The following is a 23,396-nucleotide window of genomic DNA, read 5'->3' as shown; positions in this document are numbered from 1 at the left end:
GCTTGTTGCACACGACATTGATTAAAACTATCGATGGCTCATATTTGCATTAACAATCCTTATCTTATCTCTTCCGGGAATTATTGTGATCTGATACCCCCCACCATTCCAAAATTATGGATGGCGATGCCTACAATTTGTATTAACAATCATTATCACACCCTCTAAGAAACGGCGCTCAAATGCTGCCTCTTTGTTCTAAAATACAGCGATGACGCAATCCGTAAATCTGCACGAACCTGCATACTATAAACATAATGATTCCGACAACATGGCGCTCTACTTTGATGTGTAGAAAAAAAAACCTGCACCAATAAACAGTTCTCTTTCCAATAAACAATCCTTATCTTTTCCGGGAATCCTTATCTCGCGATTTGTATTAACAATCCTTATCTTCCGGGAATTATTGTAATCTGATACCCCTACCACTCCACATTTACCCCCTCTCCTCCAAAAACGATGACGTTATTACCCCCTCCACTGTTATCTGATACCCCTCTTCCCCTCTTCACCCGCACCCCCCTCATTGCCCCTGGGTTAGAATCATCATAGTATAACTACTTATTAAGTTTTTTTTTTTCTCAGTGTAGTGATTCTTAACAATGAGATTTACTTTACAAGAATATTGTGATATAATTGTGTACAGATTTGCAGAAAAAAGCGCACGTGCCGCAACATGGATTTACAGAAAAAATTTGTTAGGCGTGCGCAACATCACACGAGACGTCAAATTTATTATGCAGCAGTTTTGAAAAACAAAGTATCTCGTGCATAATCATGGAATTGTCAATTAGGTGCATTGTCGTATTCATGATAAAAAACAATTCTTTTAATTTATGAAGATCCTGGAATGCATCGTTTGATGCATAATTTAGGCGTACTAAAAAATTGTACATCACATTTTACGCATAAACAGATTACAGCTCTATTATCAGCATATGTAATTGCAATTACTAAAAGACAAACAACTCGTAAATTTTTGTAAAGATATTGTTATCAACGTTGTATATTCACAATATTTTTAACGTATATTAATAATCAGTAAAATATACACAAGATTCCTTTTGTAACGTATTATCTACCGCAAGGTAGTGTGGAAACGATAGCGCATTGTTAAAAGAAAGAGAAATTATTTTTCGACGCGTGATAGTTTATCATAAACCGTTTGTTTTTTTCATACGTGTACGCATGCACAAAGATTTTGCATATTTTTTGTGTCATTAGATTTTATTTCAATTATAAAATAGAAAATAATTATTTAGAACAACGTCTAGCGAGACGCGCCGCTCGCCGCTCCCCGCTCGCCGCTCGCCGCTTGTCGCTCACCGCTTACCGCACGCCGCGCGCCTAGCGACCGTAGTCTGTAGGCGGTCGTATCTCAGCCGTGCGTTCGCATTCGGTAATCTTTAATAATTAATATCTCTTTAACCCTTGTGAAAATTGTAAAATGGTAGAGGACTTTTCGGTTCAGTTTGGTCTGCTCTACCGGCATACGGCCGCTGTGTCAAAATTTTTGGGACACCCTGTATATATATATATTGTTGCGTCCGCGAACCGGTATTTCACGCACGACAACGAAACTCACGAAATCAAGCAACACAACACAACACTTCGAATAAACAGAGAACACTTTAATAAGAACAGTAACTCAACAGTAACTCATACAATAAATAACCGAAAATATAAGATTTAAAGACCGGAGCTGTCGTATACGTCCGCCCGAGCAGACAGCTATCTCAGATCTGACATATGACAGTTTGTTTATAACTGTCATAGAGACCCTTTAAACTGTTAATCAATATTCGTTGTCTTGACAACAAATATAAGAAAGATTATTAATAAATGCCATATGGCTTCAACTCTCTAATGACCGATCGATATTATCGATCGGTCCGTCAGCTGTAACACACACACAGCATCAGCGGCGAAATAGTACGGGCACAACACTGCCCCTCTTCTTCAAGATTATCGTCCCGACAATCATTCTTGAATTTTTCCTTTAGGACTGAGATGTTCCTTTGTTCTTCTCTGAGCTGCTGCAACAGATTTTCCGAACGAATATCTCCAATCCTCAAGCTGTCGATTCCAGGGACTGTTTCCTTGCTCTACCTTGCACTTCATGCAAGTTACCGGGCTTGACTTCCCATCGACTTCTTAATTTTCAGACAAAGGGGGGGAATAACTTCCGTGGACCCAACGTCCCTGAGGACTCCCTAAGTCTTTGCCTCGGCATTTGCCCTCCGTCCCACGGGAAAACCACGGTCAAAAACCGTGGGCGAGGCAATCTTCATTGAGAACAAAGTTCACCGCCATGCTTTTCTGTGTTATTAATCCCTTTCTTCAAGGATCTTCTATGTTCACTGTAACTGAAAACAAAATAAAACGAGTATCTCAAAAATAGAAAGAAAATTGTTAACTTTAAACTCAAAATTATAAAAATTTATTTATTCTAAAATTTGTCTTTCATATATAATAGGGAGCTAATCTATCTAAATGTACCACTTTATTTTTATGTTTATTAGACTTTCTTATACAATAAACTACATCGTTTAATCTTCTTACGACTTCAAAAGGTCCTTCCCATTTACTTTGCAATTTAGGAGACCTTTCTAGAAATCTACGAGGATTGTATAACCAAACCTTTTGTCCTGAATTAAACAAAATCTGACGAGCATTGTGATCATAAAGAGCTTTAATCTTAATAGACCTTAAATTCAAATGCTGCCTAACTTCTTCATGAATAACATTTAATTTTTCTTTTACTCGAGAAACGTAATTATCTCTGGAATAAACAGATTCTTGAGGAGGGCTACCGCGAAGAAGATCTAATGGAAGCTTTAAATCCCTGCCGAAACACATCTCTGCTGGAGAAATTCTAACAGACTCATGTCTCGCCGATCTAAGGGCTAACAAACACATTCCTAACCATTGATCCCAATCACGCTGATTTGTGGAAACAAATTTGGCTAAATAATTTGTTATCGTCTGGTGTTGGCGTTCTACCAAACCATTTGACTGTGGATGAAACGGAGTAGTTCTTGTCTTCTTAATTCCTAATAATTGGGATAATTCAAAGAAAAGTCGCGAATCAAAATTCCTTCCCTGATCAGTATGAAGTTCCGAAGGCACACCGAACCTAGAAATAAATTGATTTACAAAAACTTCAGCGATGGTTTTAGTTCTAAAATTCTTTAAAGGAAAAGCTTCTACCCATCTAGTAAAACAGTTAATAATAACCAACAAATATTTATTGCCTAGAGAAGAAGAAGGAAATGGACCCAGAATGTCCATTTGAAGCCTTTCAAATGGAGAACCGGTGTTATAAATCTGTAACTCAGATTTCCTCTTTTTAAAAGGACCTTTCTTAGCTACACAAGTTTCACAAGTTCTGCACCAATTTTCGACATCATTTTTACATGTCGCCCAATAGAATCGTTTTCAAATTCGATCAAGAGTTTTATTTATTCCAAAATGTCCTCCTGAAAAAGAATCATGAGCTTCTTCCAAAATTTGTTTAATTCTTACTCGTGGAACAATCATTTGTAATATAGAATTTCTTAAATTAGGTGTACTCCCATTTTCTATAAAGAATTCCATTTTTAATAACAAGAGAATCCATTTGAGTCCAGTAAATTCTAGCTGACGAATCTTGTGAAATGATTTCTTGTAAAAGAGGTCGATGGTTTTCCTCTTTTCCACGAAGAATCTTTTTTATAGCAAAATCTTTTAATTGCTCTTCTCTCCAGTTTATTGTAGAATCGAAAACAATTCGTCCAACTTCCTTTTCCTCTTTAATTTCTGTTTTAAAACAATAATTACAATTATTTTTTTCACAAGGTCGTCTGGACAAACCATCAGCATTTCCATGTAAATTTCCTTTTCGATGAATAATCTCAAAATTATATTGTTGAATTTGTTCCAACCATCGTGCCAATTGTCCTTCTAAATTCCGAAATGACATAAGCCAACGTAAGGAAATATGATCAGTCCTGACAATAAACTTTCTCCCATATAAATAATGGTGGAAAGATTTAAGCGAATCTACTACAGCAAGTAATTCCCTACGCGTAACACAATAATTCCTTTCAGATTTACTCAAAACTTTACTAAAATAGGCAATAACCTTTTCTTTATCATTTTGAATTTGAGACAATACTGCACCAATTCCGTGATTAGAAGCGTTTGTATCAAGAATAAACTGTCCATCTTCTCTTGGAAAAGAAAGAATAGGAGAAGTAACTAAACGTTCCTTTAATTTTTCAAAAGCTAAATTACATTGTTCCGTCCAAATAAATTTTGAAGAATTTTCCGTTAATGAGAACAATGGTTTAGCAATCGAAGAAAAATCTTTAACAAATTTCCTATAATAGGAACAAAATCCAAGAAAGCTTCTAACTTGCTTCTTGGTTTGGGGAATAGGCCAATTCTTAACAGAAGAAATTTTTTCTTCATCAGTAGAAATTCCTTTTTTAGAAACAACATGTCCTAAATATTTAATTTCTTTTTTTAAGAAAGAACATTTTCTGGGATTCAATTTCAAATTAGAAGAACGTAGCTGAAGAAAAACTTTCCTTAATCGTTCAAGTAATCCATCAAAATCCTTACTAAAAATTATTACATCGTCTAAATAAACTAAACAATCCTTATTTAACAACTGACAAAACACCTTTTCCATTAAACGTTCAAAGGTTGCCGGAGCATTGCAAAGTCCAAAAGGCATCACTGTGAATTGCCATAACCCATTTCCTATCGAGAAAGCTGTCTTCTCTTTATCTTCAGATCGTATTTTTATTTGCCAATATCCACTTTTAAGGTCTAAAGTGGAAAACCAAGAATTTCCAGATAATTGATCTAACATGTCGTCTATGCGAGGCAAAGGAAAAGAGTCTTTTACAGTGACTGCATTTAATTTCCTATAATCAACGCAAAACCTAATAGACCCATCTTTTTTTTTAACTAAAACCGCGGGAGAAACCCACGGACTCTGCGATTCTTCTATAACACCTTGTTGTTTCATTTCTTTTATAATTTTATCAACTTCCTTACGAAAATGAAAAGGAATACGTCGAGGAGCCTGTTTAATAGGATTAGAATCTTTAATTTCAATTTTATGTTCAATATCATTACAATTCCCTGCGACAATGTCTTCAGAGAAAACATCTTGAAACTCCACTAAAAATTGAGCAAACTGATCTTTTTGTTTTTCCTCTAACCCTTTTGTTTCATTTTCGAAGAGTTTCTTTAAGAAAGAAGGAATTCCTTCAACAGAATTAATGATATTGGAACAAATAAGAGCCTCCTTTTTACAAGGAGAATTTTCGAAGAATGAATTAAAAATTGTGTCAAATTTGACTTCCGAAAGAAAATCAATTCCTAACAAACAATCCTCAACCATATCAACAACATAAGCGGACAATCTCACTACAAATTTCCCTATTTCAACTAAAATTTCTACTTTATCCTTAACAGGAACTTTTTCTTCTGTAGGATACTTTAGATTCAACGTAGTTTTAACTGAAACCCGCCGTTTAGAAAATTTAACAAAATCACTTTTAATTAGAGTAACATCCGAACCCGTGTCAATCTTAAAATTACAATTTTTCTTATTAACTAAGCCTTTTACATAAAACATTTTTTTTTTAAATTATTTTTTTTATAATTTAAACAGTTTAATCTTATTGGGGCTCCATGTTCTTCCGCCGAACTTGCCCCAACTAGTTCGACTAATCCTAGTTTTCCTCAGACTTTTGCTTTTAATGCGGGACAGTCCGCACGAAAATGTCCTGAACTTCCACATTGCCAGCATTCTTTCTTAGTTCTATCTTTTTGAAATTTATAACTTTTATTTTTATTTTGTATTTCACTGAAATTATTTTTCTCTTTATTTTTATTATGTTTTTCTTCATCCTTATTATTAGAATTAAATTGTTTGTCTTTGTAAAACTTATTTTCATTTAAATTTCGTTTTTGTTTATCAAAACTATTCTCCTGAATTACCCGAACTGTCATAGCTCTTTGAACAGCGATCTTAAGTGATGTGATTCCTTCTAACTGTAATGTTCTTTTTACAAAGCGATCTGATAGAGCTGAAATAAATTGCGCGCATGCAATTTTATCACGTATTTGATGAGAACACTCCGGGTACGCTAATTGTGATAATCGTTCAATATTGGAACCTAATGTTGCTTCGTCTTCACCGAATTTCTGCTTACAATTTGTAAATTGTGAATAATATGACTGTGAAAGATAGCTTTCACCAAAACGAAGTTCTAATTTTGATTTTAATTCGCAAAATTCTAAATTTTCAAAATCAGTCACACATTCCAATACCGCACGAGCTTTTCCGCGTAAACACGAAACGAGTGCAACCGTTTTTGTCGATTCTGACCACTGATTAGCGCGCGCGATTAAATCAAATTGGGAAAAGAATTCGCGAAGCGGAACTGTCCCATCGAAATTATCCGGTTTCAATTTAAACTCTAATTCTTTTACTATTGAATTTTCTAAATTATTTTCATTACTAATCGTTGTCCTATCTAAATTTCTATCACTAGTATCTCTTATATTTGTACGACTTAGCTGAGTTGTCTGGATATTCCTCAGCTGTTCCTCCATTCTGTGCAACATTTCTTCACGCCGTAGTAGCTGTTCCTGGAATTCTTCCTGCTGTTGCAAGCGTTCAGTGCGGTATCCTTCCTCCTGTCGCAAGCGCTAAGCGTGTAGATGTTTAATCTCTCGTAAAGCGATCTGTAACGCCGTTGCTTCTGAGGAAGTCGTCTCTTCTACAGGACAAAGCGGAGTCATTGGCCGTAATCTTTTCCGCGTCACTCTTCCCGTTTCCACTCCAATATCTGATCTCGAAGTCATTTTAGAGATGAGCAATCCCGGACGAGCCCCCAAAATGTTGCGTCCGCGAACCGGTATTTCACGCACGACAACGAAACTCACGAAATCAAGCAACACAACACAACACTTCGAATAAACAGAGAACACTTTAATAAGAACAGTAACTCAACAGTAACTCATACAATAAATAACCGAAAATATAAGATTTAAAGACCGGAGCTGTCGTATACGTCCGCCCGAGCAGACAGCTATCTCAGATCTGACATATGACAGTTTGTTTATAACTGTCATAGAGACCCTTTAAACTGTTAATCAATATTCGTTGTCTTGACAACGAATATAAGAAAGATTATTAATAAATGCCATATGGCTTCAACTCTCTAATGACCGATCGATATTATCGATCGGTCCGTCAGCTGTAACACACACACAGCATCAGCGGTGAAATAGTACGGGCACAACACTATATATATATATATATATATATATATATACAAGGTGTCAATTAAGTCCCGAGACGGCTGAATATTTTCTCATGTAAGGTATTTTTGAAAAAGGTCAAGGTCATTTCTGAAGTAATTCTCAACGAGGAATTCAACGGTGATCTTCAATTTGACCTTGAGCTTGACCTTTAAGGTCATTTCAAGGTTAGGTTAGGTTTTTTAAATAGAAACCCCTATTTTTGATTCCAAAATCTAATAGCTGGTATCAAGAGCTTTTCAAAACACTATAATGAAGTTATTTTTCATTAAGTACTTTTCGAGTTATGAGGCTTGTAAATTACAGTATTTTGACATAAAATACAAAATATCTTGTAAAACATTCAATTTTTGGGAATCTTACCTTAATACTTTTATGCATATAATAATGAGACAAATCAATTGGTAAAAAGAAAACACATAGTTGCTTTCAAGAAAAAATATGTAGTTTGCAACATGCAACTGCATATTTTTTCTTGAAAGCAACTATGTGTTTTCTTTTTACCAATTGATTTGTCTCATTATTATATGCATAAAAGTATTAAGGTAAGATTCCCAAAAATTGAATGTTTTACAAGATATTTTGTATTTTATGTCAAAATACTGTAATTTACAAGCCTCATAACTCGAAAAGTACTTAATGAAAAATAACTTCATTATAGTGTTTTGAAAAGCTCTTGATACCAGCTATTAGATTTTGGAATCAAAAATAGGGGTTTCTATTTAAAAAACCTAACCTAACCTTGAAATAACCTTGAAGGTCAAGCTCAAGGTCAAATTGAAGGTCACCGTTGAATTCCTCGTTGAGAATTACTTCAGAAATGACCTTGACCTTTTTCAAAAATACCTTATATGAGAAAATATTCAGCCGTCCCGGGACTTAATTGACACCCTGTATATATATATATATATACAGGGTGTTTCATAATGGCCGTGCCAACGCTCAAGGGCGGGTAGAGCACGGAAAACTAAACATAAAAGTCTTTTACCATTTTGCAATATTCACAATAATTATAGAGATATTAATTAAAAAGGATTGACGAATAATCGCGCGTTGTGCGCGGCTAGACCGTAAGCTCAACGCTGTAGGCGTGACAGCAACGACGATCACACGGCAACGAAAAATAACAACGTATGGTGAGAGAGAGGGGCAATACATGTGCGGCAAGCGGGTAGAGGCAGGTGAGACTGGCCCGAACGATAATTTTCTCGCGTCTTTTTATTTTTTTAAAATGTTTTTTTACCATTTTTATAATTATCATTTTTTATCATTATTTATTTTGTTTTATTAATTTAAATAAAATTATTTTATGTAAAGGAAATGTAGCGCTATTCATTTCCACACCAACTTGCGGTAGATAGCCAGGTGCGTTTTTTTTTAAAGCGATTTTCCTATAGACCTAATTCACTCTCATAATTTAATGCAGAAACTGTTCGAAGTGGCTTCCTTGTTACACAATGCACAATAATTCTGCCCTTCGTACAACATTGCGCGTCGCACGGTGCGCCATATCCGACATGATAATATTGAAGGCTGCGAGTATTGCTTCGCGTACTTCATCTTTTGTACTGTCACGCCGATGTTCTACCAAATTCTTAACATGGCTCCGTACAACATAATCAAGAACATTAAGATCTGGTGACCATGCCGGTCAAGTGATTGGGCCACATCGATCTATCCATTTTTCCGGAAAAAGTGCGCTTAATATTCGCCGTGCCTGACACGAATAATGCGTAGGAACTTCATTATGCTGATAAATTAATTTTACTCATAAATGCAGAAGAATGTTTTCGAGGAATATTGGCAACTTATTTTATAGGAACTCTGCGTAAATTTGTCCATTAAGGTGGACGGAAGGAAGTATGAACCGATCTGAAATTCGCCGACGGACACAGCCGCGGGAGAAAAATTTCTTAACATATTACTTATCACTCTATTCCCAATTATTTCTATCTAGACATTAACCGACCAACAATATTAAAATGCGCTTTTGCAAACAGTGTATCAATTTTCTTCTTGTCACAATAACAATTTTTTAGAATTGAACGCGCCGTTTGGTTTAAAAGTGGCCGCGTGTGTCCATAAAATACAGTCTAGGAAATACAAATTCCGCCAACACAATGCGAGGAACTCTGTGATTGTTCTGCCCATAAATAATGTACGCTAAAAGCATCGCAAATAAAGATTATGAAAATACATTTACAAAAGTAGATGCACCTTCTTGATCTTTCGGAAGAAACTGTTGCACTCATTGATAGTGATACAAGTGTAATGATACAACGCGGATTGAAAAAAAGCAAACGCATAAGCGTATGGTGTACGCTATTGCTGAGATTTTTTTCAAATGCATGCAAGATGCGTTTTTTTCCATCGTTTACGCGAAATCGCTCTGATACATCACAATTTCGGAAACTTGGTAGGAAAATTCTGGCTTCTTCACACGTCGCATACATCTATTGATTACTTGTCTCGATTTTTACGCCCCTGGTGCACTAAGGAGTGCAATGTTTTTGTTTTAAAAAAGTAAAGCGTTGTATGCTATTGTTATGAGCTTTCTTATGTTAATTACGATCATCTTCTTTTCTTGCGAGAGATTGAAGGTTGTGTCTGTAAAACGTGTCTTTATCAATTATGGAGTTTACTAGCGAGGACTACTTTCAAATGATTGTGGGTTCGGGATGGCTGGAGAAAATATCCGTGCGGCAGCACGAAATTTCGCGGAGCGATTTCCGGGACGCGAAAGATATCCTTCAAGAAACATTATCAATAGATGTGTGCTAGTACGTGCGAGGGAGACAGGATCTCTCTTGCCAAATTTTCGAAACTGTGGTGCACCAGGGCATTTAAATGTAAATGATGAAAAGAGAATTTTGCGTGCGTTTGAGGAAAATCCTAGCAATAGCGTGCGCCGCGCAGCTCGTGCACTCGATTTATCTCAATCCGCGGTGTATTGTACACTACGTCGAAACGAATTACGACCGTATCACTTTCAACGAGCGCAACAGCTTCTTCCAAGAGATCATGAACATCGTATCTATTTTTGTGAAGGTATTTTAATCATCTTTATTACACATTTGCTATGCTTTTAGCATTATTATTTATGAGCATAACATACAGGATTCCTTGCGCAATGTCGGCGGAATATTATATTAATCGTCTCATGACGATTCTAGTCCGGCCATTTGTTGTGAATTGTTTGGTACAATTGAATATTTTGCCCAAGCTGACCAATTGGAATGAAATTCGCCTTAACTGGCCGGACCCACACGCCACTTTTGCCTTAACTGGCCGGAATCACACGCCACTTAACAAATTGTTAACTTAGTGTTTTGGAAAGCTCTCGAGATAAGGTATAAGAATATGCAATAAAATGTGGGGGTTCCATTTATAAAAATGAGGTTGATCTTGAAATGACCTTGAAGGACATGGTCAAGGTCAAAGTCAAGGTCATCATCTTACTCCCCGCTTGAAACCATACAACTTTGCTATTGGACATTTTCTCTAAAATGCATTCTAACTGAAGATATTAGGGGGGTCCGATACTTTTCGATGACCCTGTATATAATTTAAGTACTTTATATGTAATATTTAATAACATTACATTTTATAATATATTTTATATATTATATAATTATTAATAATTCAGTATATTTGTTAAGTTAAATAATGTGTGTGTAAAATAGTATAATGTAAAATAGCTATTTTTAAAACTTTTTTTCTTTAATTTTTATGTCACATAAAAAATTATTCAACATATTATTCAAAACTATTTTTTTAAAAGTTTCTAAAATCTGATACATTTTCTCATTAAAGATTGTACACAAACAGTTGTATGTCAGGAAAATGTACTAATAAATTGTCACATTACAAACAGTTCTATTGTACATAACAATGAAAGGGCAGAAATCGCTGAAAGAACTGAAGAAATCACAATTACACAGCCAAAAAATTTCAAAGAAATTAAAGAGGGTAAGATTCTATAGCTGCTTACATATCTATTTTTATACAAAAAAAAATATCATCTATTATGGTGCAGAGAGTGTGTAAGAATAGATAAAAAAATACAATGGTTACAACATAAAAGGAATTTAACAATCAAAGCTAATATACAACCTATTAGATATTTTTACAATCCGAATCGTGACGGTGTTCTTAATAACCAATCTGCTTATGAACTTGGCCTCTGCAACACCTCTAATAACAACAACATCCAGGTCGATATTATATGTGAATCCTTTCAAGAGGCTTCTCATATTGAAAATATTAAAGAAAATTGGTTTGTTAATCTAACTATGTTAGAATTCCCCAAGGAAGTAAAACTCCTTCTACAGCTAGAAGACAAATTTGGGATGCCCATTATGAACGCCAGCAAAGATAAATCTTCTATACATCTTATCAAGAGCATTGAAAAAAAGTTATATGAATTTGATGACGAGACTTCTTCTTCCATCAGAAACAAATGCATTCCTGTAATCGAAATTTTACAAGAGTGAGCTTACTCATGATTTTAATGAAAAAAGATTAATCTCATGGTGGTCATCCACCAAGCAATTCTTGAAACAAAATTCGGATGTCATTATTACCCGGGCAGATAAAGAAAACACCACTGTAGCTATGGATAAGAAAAAATACATCTATGATTTAGAACTGATGTTATCTGATTCTGACACTTACCTCTGCACAAAAAAGATCCATGTAAAACGTTAACTCGCAATTTACGCGAATTACTAACTAGGTGGAAAAGAAATGACTTTATTGAAGACAATATTTATAAACATTTAATCTGTTTTACGAGTGATGGTATCCTTCCTAAAGCCTATGGGCTTCTAAAAATTCACAAACCTAGTTGCCCTCTTAGATTAATAGTTTTTTTCTTCCATCAATAGTCCATTATACGCAGTTTCGCTTTTTTTCCATAAAATCATTTATAATAGTTTACCTCCTTCTGCTAGTCATATCGAAAATAGTTTCCATTTCGTAAAGAAACTTAATAGTTTTGAGATTAAAGATGAATTCGTAATAATATCGTTAGATGTAGTATCCATGTTTACTAATATCCCCATAGAATTAGCTATTAAAAGCATTACTAAAAGATGGGATTTAATTTCTTTAAACATCTCCATCCCTCTCGACGAATTTATTAGGGGGATACGTTTTATATATATATATATATATATATATATATATATATATATATATATATATATATATATATTCTGAGTTCTACATTTTTTAGTTTCAACAACAAAATTTATAAACAAACTTTTAGTACTCCTATGGGCTCTCCCTTATCCCCATTAATTGCCGATCTTGTACTTCAGGACCTAGAAGCTAGTGCTATTGACAGGTTGCCTTTCAAACTGCCTTTTTATTATAGATTTGTTGATGACATAATTTTGGCTGCTCCTACCAATTCGATAAATTTAATTACTGACATTTTTAATTCTTACCATAACAGATTAAATTTTACAGTTGATTTTTGTATAAACAATCGCATTAACTTTCTTGATGTGTCTTTAATTTTGGAAGATAATGGAATAGAATTATGTTTGACTGGTATCAAAAACCTACGTCGTCTGGTAGATATTTGAATTATTATACCATCCCATTTCACACAAGAAGGGGACTATCATAAGCTTAACGGATAGGATCTTTTTACTTTCCCACCCAAAATTCCACAATAAGAATTTCACATCTGTAATTAACATCTTATTAAACAACTGTTATCCTTTAAATTTTATTTATTCAACTATTCACCAGAGACTTAAGTTTTTAATTTATAACAAAAAAATTGACAATATTTTAATAGCAACTAATTCTAATAATGACGGTGACAAGAATGACTCTAAAACTTTTTTAACCATTCCCTACATCTCTTCTATATATAAAGATTTTAATTCCATAGCTAGAACTTTCAACTTTCAATTAGCATGTTCAATCACGAACAATTTAAAATGTTTTATCAAAACAGAGAAAGATAAGTTAGATAAACTTTTACATGGCCAAGTTGTATATTTGATTCCGTGTCGTGATTGCAATATGACTTACGTTGGACAGACGAAAAGACAACTTAACACCAGAATGAAAGAACATAAAAACGACATTAATAAGAAGAGCTGTTCTCCTTCTGTCATTTCTAAACACAGAATTGATTCTTCCCATGATTTTGATTGGAATAATGTTAGGATATTAGACGGTGAATCCTCTTATCCGAAAAGACTCATTTCTGAAATGGTCTTTATTAAAAGACAAAATGCAGGGCTTAACAATCAAAACGACACGGATCATTTACCTGATGGCTATCTCCCGATTATTAATTTATTTCCTCCTCTATAAATTTCTTTCCCCTCCTTTTTTCCTCTACCAATTCCCTTTTTACCCCCATCTTTCTCCTTTCCTACTGACTCTTCCTCCTTTCCCCCCCCCCCTCTCCCTTCCTACCATCAATCGGAATTTCTGAATTTCTCTAACAATTTATGATCACTAAGTTATTCAAGTTCAACATGGAAAGACATATGGTCTTAACTTTTCCACCTCGTTCCTTCTACTTAGGCGAGCGCTTCTCCATCATGTATTAATACAAGTACGTTTATCGCTTTTCTTTATTTTACCTTCTTTTTATTTTAATTATTTTAACTATTATTGTATTCTTTGCATCTATTGTCCTATCTAATTTTTTAACAAACAACAATATGGACGATAAAAGATAGCAAATACGTCTTCCACATCTTTTAATTATTTAATCTTTGCGAGCGGATCTTTATATTACTTATTTTGTACATTGAAGAAGACCCGATGGCAGGTCGAAACGTTTGTAAACATTTTTAACGAATATATCATAACCTTCGCACGGAGATCTAGCATTGTGGCTCTTTACACTTCTTATTGATTTTATTTGATTTAACAATCACCAAAGCCTTATATTCTAATTAAAAAGAAATACTTTTTATCTCGTTTTTGTTAATATAAGCATTACAATTTTTATATCTTTTTTCTACAGGAATCCTAAGATCTTTACAATGATCAAAAAAGTGAAATTTGAAATGGCCATAATAAGAAAAAATCAGCAAGAAATTAAAGGAGGAATAGATGTTTTATTGACAACAAATGACAATATAAGCATAAATAAATTCAGTCGGCTTCTTCCAATTACTTCCATAGAATCTTTCAACGAAATTGATAACTCTTTGGCAAACTTTCAAGAGGATTTTGTATCTCTGGTAAAAATATAACGAAGTAAAATAATGAAATAATTTGATTATTGATTAATATTATAAAATTTTTGGATGAGCATATTATACTAGGAAATATTTTGCATAAAAGCATAGAAAGAAACGAGTACAGAAATTCAGATTATTAGTTTTTTATTAAATACACATTATTAGTTTTTTATTAAATAGTACTATAAAATAGAGATATTGTAATACGGTTTATATTGTATTATAAACCGTAATTCCAAGCAATTTATTTATCTTAAATAAATATTTATATCCCTAACAGCACATGTAGATACTGAGAACAATCTGAGAATATCGCAAAAGTATAATTGTAATATTCTCAGAACATTCTCAAATGTACTGCGATGTACCAGGTGTGTAAATATGAAACCGGAATTTTTTTTTAGAAAATGCACGTTTATTGCATGAAAATGATAAAGAATATTTTATTCGAAGTATTGCCCATTGCTAGTTGTATATTTTTCCACCTGTTTGGCAATTTGTGGATACCACGCCAAAAAAATTGTTGCTCTTTTGAGCTAAACCAGCCATCTAGCCATTTTCGCACATCTTCGTAAGAAGTGAAGCGCTGCTGAGCAAGTGCGTGTCCCATCGATGTAAACAGGTGGTAATCGGACGGAGCCAAGTCTGGTGAGTAAGCCGCATGCGAAAGTATTTCCCAACCAAACGTCTCAATCGTTTCCTTGACCGGTTTTGCTGTGTGTGATGGTGCATTATCATGAAGCAAAATCACTTTGCGTTGCCTGTCTTGATATTCCGGTCGTTTTTTACACAAAGCTCGATTCAAATTGATCATTTGTTGACGGTAGCGTTCAGTGTTAACGGTTTCGCCAGGTTTTAGCAGCTCATAATAGATCACATCTTTCTGATCCCACCAAACACAGAGCATTGTCTTCCGTCCATGAGTTACCCATGATCTTTTACGCTTGGGATTCTCAAAATATATCCACTTCTCATCGCCAGTCACAATTCGATGGAGAAATAACTTTCTTCTGTACCTGGCGAGCAGCATTTTGCAAGTGGTTTTCCGGTTTTCCTGCTGTCTTTCATTCAGTTCATGTGGAACCCATTTTCCTATCTTCTGGATCTTTCCCATGGCTTTCAAACGTATGGAGACGGCTTCTCGTGTCACATTTAATTGATCCGCGAGTTGTTGTTGAGTTTAAGCGTCATCCTCGTCCAACAATGCTTGCAATTCGCTGTCTTCAAATTTTTTCGGTGGTCTTCCACGTTCTTCGTTTCTCACGTCAAAATTGCCACTTTTGAATTTTTTAAACTACTCAAAGCACTGTGATTTACCAAGAGCATGCTCGCCGTAAGCTTCGACAAGCATTCGATGCGATTTTGCAGCAGTTTTCTTCAAATGGTAACAGAAAATCAATGCTGTCCGCAAATCGCAGTTTCCAGGCACAAAATTCGACATTTTCAACGCTATTACAAACTGTACTGTTGTATGAAACTTGTATTGTGGAGAGTGTAAAATCTTTGCCAAATGTGAGAACAAGGAAATGGCGTAATGGCGCCGTCTGACGGCAACAACATTGACTGCTATGGCCATCTATTGATAAATTCCGGTTTCATATTTACACACCTGGTACGTAGTACGTTCTAGGAATCATCGTATGTCCGCGGTACCATCAGAGAGAAGACTGAGAGTGGACATGCCCGCATTTTTCGTGTTTCTGTGGACTAGCGCCTCTATGTGCACAAAACGTGCACATTGAACTACGTAGCCAATGTCCACGAATCCCGTAGGTAATGTCCACGATCTTTTGGGTTTCTTCCGTGCTATGTCCACGACTTTTTGGTTCCGATATGTGCTATATCTACAAAGTGTCGGTAATGCATACTTGTAAAACATGATTATGTATATCAATCAGATTTGAATTATAAATACACACGTATTGTAAATACATGTATTGTAGCATTTATTTTTGCATTTACAGTTTATTTAGCAAAAGATGAGTTATTTTCAATAACCTGTGCAATTTGAAAATGTACATTTAAATTATTTTAATAAATTACTTCTATAATTTTGTGTGTGTGTGTGTGTGTGTGTGCTTGAGCGTGTGTAAATAAAGTATTGCATTTTTGTCAATATTTAAAAAGATGATAAACTCTTATAGATATTTCATACAGTAATGACCAATAACTTATTTTGAATATTAAAAGCCAGGGTTGGGCGTTTACACGTAAACTATAATAGATGTAAAAATACATATTAAACACGAATGCAAGCTAGACAGTAAAAATAATCTTTTTATTTATAATTTGAGAGGACTATAGTCATGAACCGCCGCAAGCAAGTGTGCACCGCACAAAGTTTCATTTAACAATTAAGTTTAAATCTAATTCTATATTCTTAACACTACACATACACAAAATTTTGTGTGCTTGTTCTGGAAGACTTTAATTTTTTCTAAAACAAATATTGTATATCAATTGAAAAAAACCGTGTCATAAAACTTGAAACTATATTGGTCGGATCGAATACTTGTTTATTTTTTAAAATATGACTACCCTAAAAATTGCTCTTTTTAAAAATTGTGTATTTACCAATCCTTTATAAATCAGATATTGTCAAAAATTATTTTAAAAATGTTATTTATAAAAGATTAATAAATAAAAATATGCAACAAAAATGAATGAAATAATGAGATAACAAAGGACTTTTTGAAATTTTTTAATTTGGAAATTCATAATTTACAGTTCAATATAACAGAATCGTAAAAAAAAATTTGAAACATTGTGGTTTATAATTACAGAAAAGCAGGTCATAACAATTCTTTACACGATTTCACGTCACAAAATTATTCGCTCACGCTATGAATTGACTAAAACAAATGCAGTCTACTAACTTCGATGGGTATTTATTTCTGATTGTTGCTTAAGATAGTCAGTATAACATAGAAAAGCATTCAGTAAGCATCGATTTCAATTTTTAACTTCTCGTTTCAATAATTCATTATCATGGGCAAAAAAAGCAAAGAAACAAATCTTGAAGTTAGGAAATTAATTATTTTTTATTGAGAAAACAGTAAATCTTTAAGAGAAATTGGAAGTATTGTTTGTAAAAGTCATTTGTCGGCGCGATACGTTATTAAACGATACGAAGAAGAAGGACGAATAGAAAATAAAACAGGCCGTGGTAGAAAAAAATTATTAAATTCCTCAGAAGAGCGTTTGTAGTTAGGAAAGTTAAAGAAAATCCGAAGATAAGTGCTCCCCGAATAAACTCACTTCTTCAAAATTTCTCTGAAAAAGAAGTTTCCCACGAAACAGTTCAAAGAGTACTACGGAAAAAATTCGCAAACATTCTATTACAAGCAAAACTGAGTTGCAAAATAGATTACAAAAGGAATAACAAAAAATAGACAGCGATTATTTGAAAAAAATAATAGGATCGATGCCAAAAAGACTTGCCGAAGCTATAAAACAAAAAGGATATCCCACTAAGTATTAATTTTATTAAAATAATAATTTCTACAATATAAGCGAACAATTTTGTGACGTGGAAACGTGTAAAGAATTGTTATAACCTGTTTTCCTGTAATTATAAATTACAATGTTCCAAATTTTTTTACAATTCTGTTATATTGAACTGTAAATTATGTATTTCCAAATTAAAAAATTTCAAAAAGTCCTTTGTTGTCTCATTATTTCATTCATCTTTGTTGCATTCTCGACTGAGCAAATAATTTTGTGACTCACAGTATATATATATCATCGACAGTCCTGAGAGAGATTATAGTTTTATAAAACAATCTCCTAGCACAGTTCTCGGAATTTGTTGAACATTTCTGCGATTTCCGCGGTATACGCCTTCTTTCTTCTCCACACTGCGCTCGCTGCAGCCGCTAGGATCAACGCCGCCGAGCGTTAGGAGCGGCACTATTTAATTATGAGTGGATTCTTCTCCCTATTTATTAAAATTTTAAAAAATTTATTAAAATTTATTAAAAATAAATTTATTATTAAATTTATTAAGTGAATATATTTTAATAGATTTCCACATCATCCATGAGATACTAATGCTGACACATTTTTATCTTCAGTGGAGCGGAACTACTGGAAAAACCACTTTTAAAAAAACGCATCAGCATTAGTACCTCATGGATGACATGGAAATCTATTGAAATATTTTCACTTAATAAATTTAATAATAAATTTATTTTTAATAAATTTTAATAAATTTTTTAAAATTTTAATAAATAGGGAGAAGAATCCACTCATAATTAAATAGTGCCGCTCCTAACGCTCGGCGGCGTTGACCCTAGCAGCTGCAGCAAGCGCGGTATGGAGACAAAAAAAGGGATATACCGCGGAAATCGGCTGTTCAACAAATTCCGAGCACTGTCCTAGCAAAACAAGTAAACAGCGAGCATCTCGGTAAAAATTGAGATAAATACGCTATGCTCATAGTCATGTGCAACGGAAAGTCTGTGTGTTACCGTGCAGCTTCGTTTCACATTTCTCATTTTGCAATATTATCGTTTTATAAAATATTGTTTTTATATTTTCTTTTATTTCTGTTTTATTGTTATTTAATTTGGGTGGAGTTCCGATTAGCGAAACCCTCCGATTTTTTTGAAACTCCGCTCTTTTATGTAGTTTGGCGCGCTGATTACGAATATGATAATGAAAATTGCTGACTAGGTCATTTTCAAGGTCAAATCAAGGTCAGAAGAAGTGAAAAAATATCACTTTTTTGAGATTATTTCGAGAAATATTGATGTAACAAAAAAATGTTTCAAATAAAAGTTGTAGTTTTTGTAAAAATACATCATTTATGTCCTATGCATTTTTTGTGTAAAACTGATAAATTTCGAGAAAATTGACGTTAAAGATTAAAAACTTTGGTAAACAGGTAGGGGGGGTTTAGGGGGACGAAAAAAGAAGGGTTAGAGGGGGGCGAAGCCCCCCCGAGGGGGTAGAAGGCACAGGCGGGGAGGGGGGTGCAGGGGGAGGGGCTCTGCCCCTCCCCCCGCCTATTACATGGCTAGTCACTATTATAGAAGTTTAAAATAACTTTCAAACACAATATGCTCTTCACCTTGCGTAGGGGTCTTGCTAATCTTTTCAGTATCTAATATTTTTAGTATATTGTAGACTCATACTTTTAGTAAGGCGAAGATTTAATTCATATAAACTTTCTGCGCGCACACACCTTGCGTTAGGGTCTTGCTAATCTTTCCTGTATTTAAAATTTTTAGTATATAGTAGACTCATCATACTTTTAGTAAGGCGAAGATTTAATTCATATAAACTTTCTGCGCGCACACACCTTGCGTTAGGGTCTTGCTAATCTTTCCTGTATTTAAAATTTTTAGTATATAGTAGACTCATCATACTTTTAGTAAGGCGAAGATTTAATTCATATAAACTTTCTGCGCGCACACACCTTGCGTTGGGGTCTTGCTAATCTTTTCAGTATCTAGTATTTTTAGTATATTGTAGACTCATTAGATTTTTAGCAAGGCAAAGATTTAATAAATATACATAAATTGTATACGCACACACGCCGCTACATTCTTGAACGGCATGCGCATGCAAGCTAAGGCCTACCTGTTTACCAAAGTTTTTAATCTTTAACGTCAATTTTCTCTAAAATTATCAGTTTTACACAAAAAATGCATAGAACATAAATAATGTATTTTTACAAGAACTACAACTTTTATTTGAAACATTTGTTTGTTACGTCAATATTTATTGAAATAATGTTAAAAACGTGATATTTTTTCAGTTTTTTAATGTTTTGACCTTGAAAATGATCTTGTCGGCGATTTTCATTATCATATTCGTAATCAACGTGCAAAAATACAAAAAATAGTGTAGTTTCAAAAAAATCGGAGGGTTCCGCTAATCGGAACTTTATCCTTTAATTTATATAGTTTTTTAGTTTTATATTTAAAAAGTTTATGAAACATATTTAACATTTATTAAATAAAGTATAATAAATAATCAGTGGACAATGGAAACAATTTATGATAAACGTGCTTATAAAAACTGTCGTAACGGACGATATACTACAGGTTCACATTTATTTAGATTTCCATCAAAGCAAGATGCAAGACAAAAATTATAGATACGCAATAGTGGTAAGTTTTGTTTATAGTTATTTTTTAAAAGCATACTTTTGCATATTTTTGAAATCGTGTTTATAAAAATAAGAAATCTTTCTTTAAATGATATAAATATATCCAATGATAATGTGTTGATGTATACACATTTAACAGCAAAATTAAAGCATCACCCGTTCTGCCCTCCAAATTTCAAGAGAATTTATAACTTCGTCAAAAGTAGGCATAATAAAATGTTCTGAGAAGCATTTTACAACTTGAAAGCTTTACTTTTGAGATCGGTATTTTAGTAAATGATTTACTGATTTTTTACAAAACTACATCAAATATAAAGAAATGCGTCAAATTTTAAAATTTTTTACTTTGAAAAGTTCCAATGCGTGATTTATAAATCGCATACAAATACGGTTTACATTATTTGAAAGCGTAAATCTTTACCTTTAATTTATTCGTTTGAACGTTGTGCAATTTTTTCAACAAATTATTCAATGTTAAAGTAAAAAAAATTATTTTTGCTTCAATATTAACACTTTCAAAAGCTATAAACCGCATTTGTGTGCAATTTTTAATTCATGTCATGGAACTTTGCAAAGTTCATACAAAAATTTTGAAATTTAACGCATTTTGCATTCTTTATTTGTATCCGTATAGTTTCGTAAAAAATCAGTAACTTGTTTAATAAAGTACCAATCTGAAAAGTAAAGATTTCAAATTTAAAATTTGAATATGGAATATTTCATTATGATCATTTTTGACAAAGTTACACTTTTTCGAAATTTGCTTATTTTTAAAGAGCAAAATGAGTGATACTTTAATTTTGCTGTCGAATGTATAAGTAAAAGAGTAGCAATCTTAAAATTTGTTTACAAAATGATTTAAAAATGATACTCTTAATTCGAGTTTTGATATCTTGTGGAGCAAAGTTATTTGATATTTGATTTTTAATAGGCTAAAGAACGTATTACGAATTTATGGATAAAATAAATTAAGACTTTTGTTATTCTGACATTTTCCTGGTAATTATATATTGCGCAATAGAGAGATGATCTCGGCATCTTTCGCGCATCAATATGTATTTTAGTGCTTGCAGAATATGTAAAGATTTCACAAAAAATTAAACTTTTTGATATAAGAAGTTTATAAAAAAAACATTAAAGAATAGTTAAATAAAGTACAATATAAGCGCGTGCGGATAAGACAGCGGGATTTCAAGCCCAAGCACATCTCACGCACACACGAAACGCTGTACTTGTGTGACGCGCGCTCGGCTAAAAATAAGTTCAGCGGGTCGACCGAGCGCAACAGATAGATAGAATTGACGGCCCGGATCAAAGAATTCGCCCAGCGCTTGAAATCCTATAAAAGTATTGTCCACACGTCTCAGAGCATGAAAATTTTGAAAGTCGCAACATTAATTTGTTTAAATATAGGCTTGTAGAGATCGACGAGACGGAACTTTTTTCTATTTGCAGTTTTTTTGTTCGATGCTTATTTTTAATAATAAAAATAAAAAACTGAAAAATTTTTATCCCTAAATTCAATAAGATTTTAAGATATAAATCGTCGTAATTTGGCCAAATTTTATTGAAATTGTTTGAAATTTGGTATACGCATGCAGTATAGTCTAGCGATGCCTACAAAACAATAAAGAAGCTGAAAATCGCCTATTGTTTAATAATAATTAATTGCAAATTGAGACCAATCGGTAACCACGTTTTTTTAGTTTCGCCGACAAAAAGTATCGAGGGAACTTGAAATTTGGAACAACTTTCAGTGATACATTTGTTCCTCACTACTGAAGGAAGATTTCTGGAAATTTTTAGATTGATTCATTGAAAATTTGCGGAAATATGCATTTTGTAAGAAAACATGCGATACCGGCAATGATAGCTTTGTGAGCGCTGAGCACTATCAGGCAGCGTACTCGCCGTTCGGATTTACAGGACTCGATTTTATAATGATTTTTTAATGGTTATACATTTAAACAATCGCTCACTTTCCACGAAATATCGAAATGATGAACTATTATTTATAGGGTTTCTTAATTAAATACTTTTATTATTATTATTTCGAAATATTTCACATACACTCCAGAGACGCGGTTTTTAGGATGATAGTAATTTAACAAATAACAATAGTTAAAGTTGTAAAAAATTATTATAAAATCGAGTCCTGGAAAACCGAACGACGAGTACGCTGCCTAATGGTGCTCAGCGCTCACGAAGCTATCATTGCTGGCGTCGCATGTTTTCTTATAAAATGCATATTTCCGCAAATTTTCAATGAATCGATTTGAAAATTTCCAGAAATCTTCCTTCAGTGGTGAGGAACAAATGTATCACTGGAAGTTGTTCCAAATTTCAAGTTCTCTCGATACTTTTTGTCGGCGAAACTAAAAGAACATGGTTACCGATTGGCCTCAATTTGCAATTAATTATTATTAAACAATAGGCGATTTTCAGCTTCTTTAGCTTGTTTTGTAGGTATCGCTAAACTATACTGCATGCGTATACCAAATTTCAAACAATTTCAATAAAATTTGGCCAAATTACGACGATTTATATCTTAAAATCTTATTGAATTTGGGGATAAAAATTTTTCAGTTTTTTATTTTTATTATTAAAAATAAGCATCGAACAAAAAAACTACAAAAAGAAAAAAGTTCCGTCTCGTCGTTCTCTACAAGTGTATATTAAAAAAAATTAATTTTGCGACTTTCAAAATTTTCATGCTCTGAGACGTTTAGACAATA

Source organism: Linepithema humile, chromosome 6 (genome assembly GCF_040581485.1).
Source record: "Linepithema humile isolate Giens D197 chromosome 6, Lhum_UNIL_v1.0, whole genome shotgun sequence".
NCBI classification, from domain to species: domain Eukaryota; kingdom Metazoa; phylum Arthropoda; class Insecta; order Hymenoptera; family Formicidae; genus Linepithema; species Linepithema humile.
The sequence above is the reverse complement of the archived record's forward strand: the minus strand, read 5'-3'. Positions refer to the sequence as shown.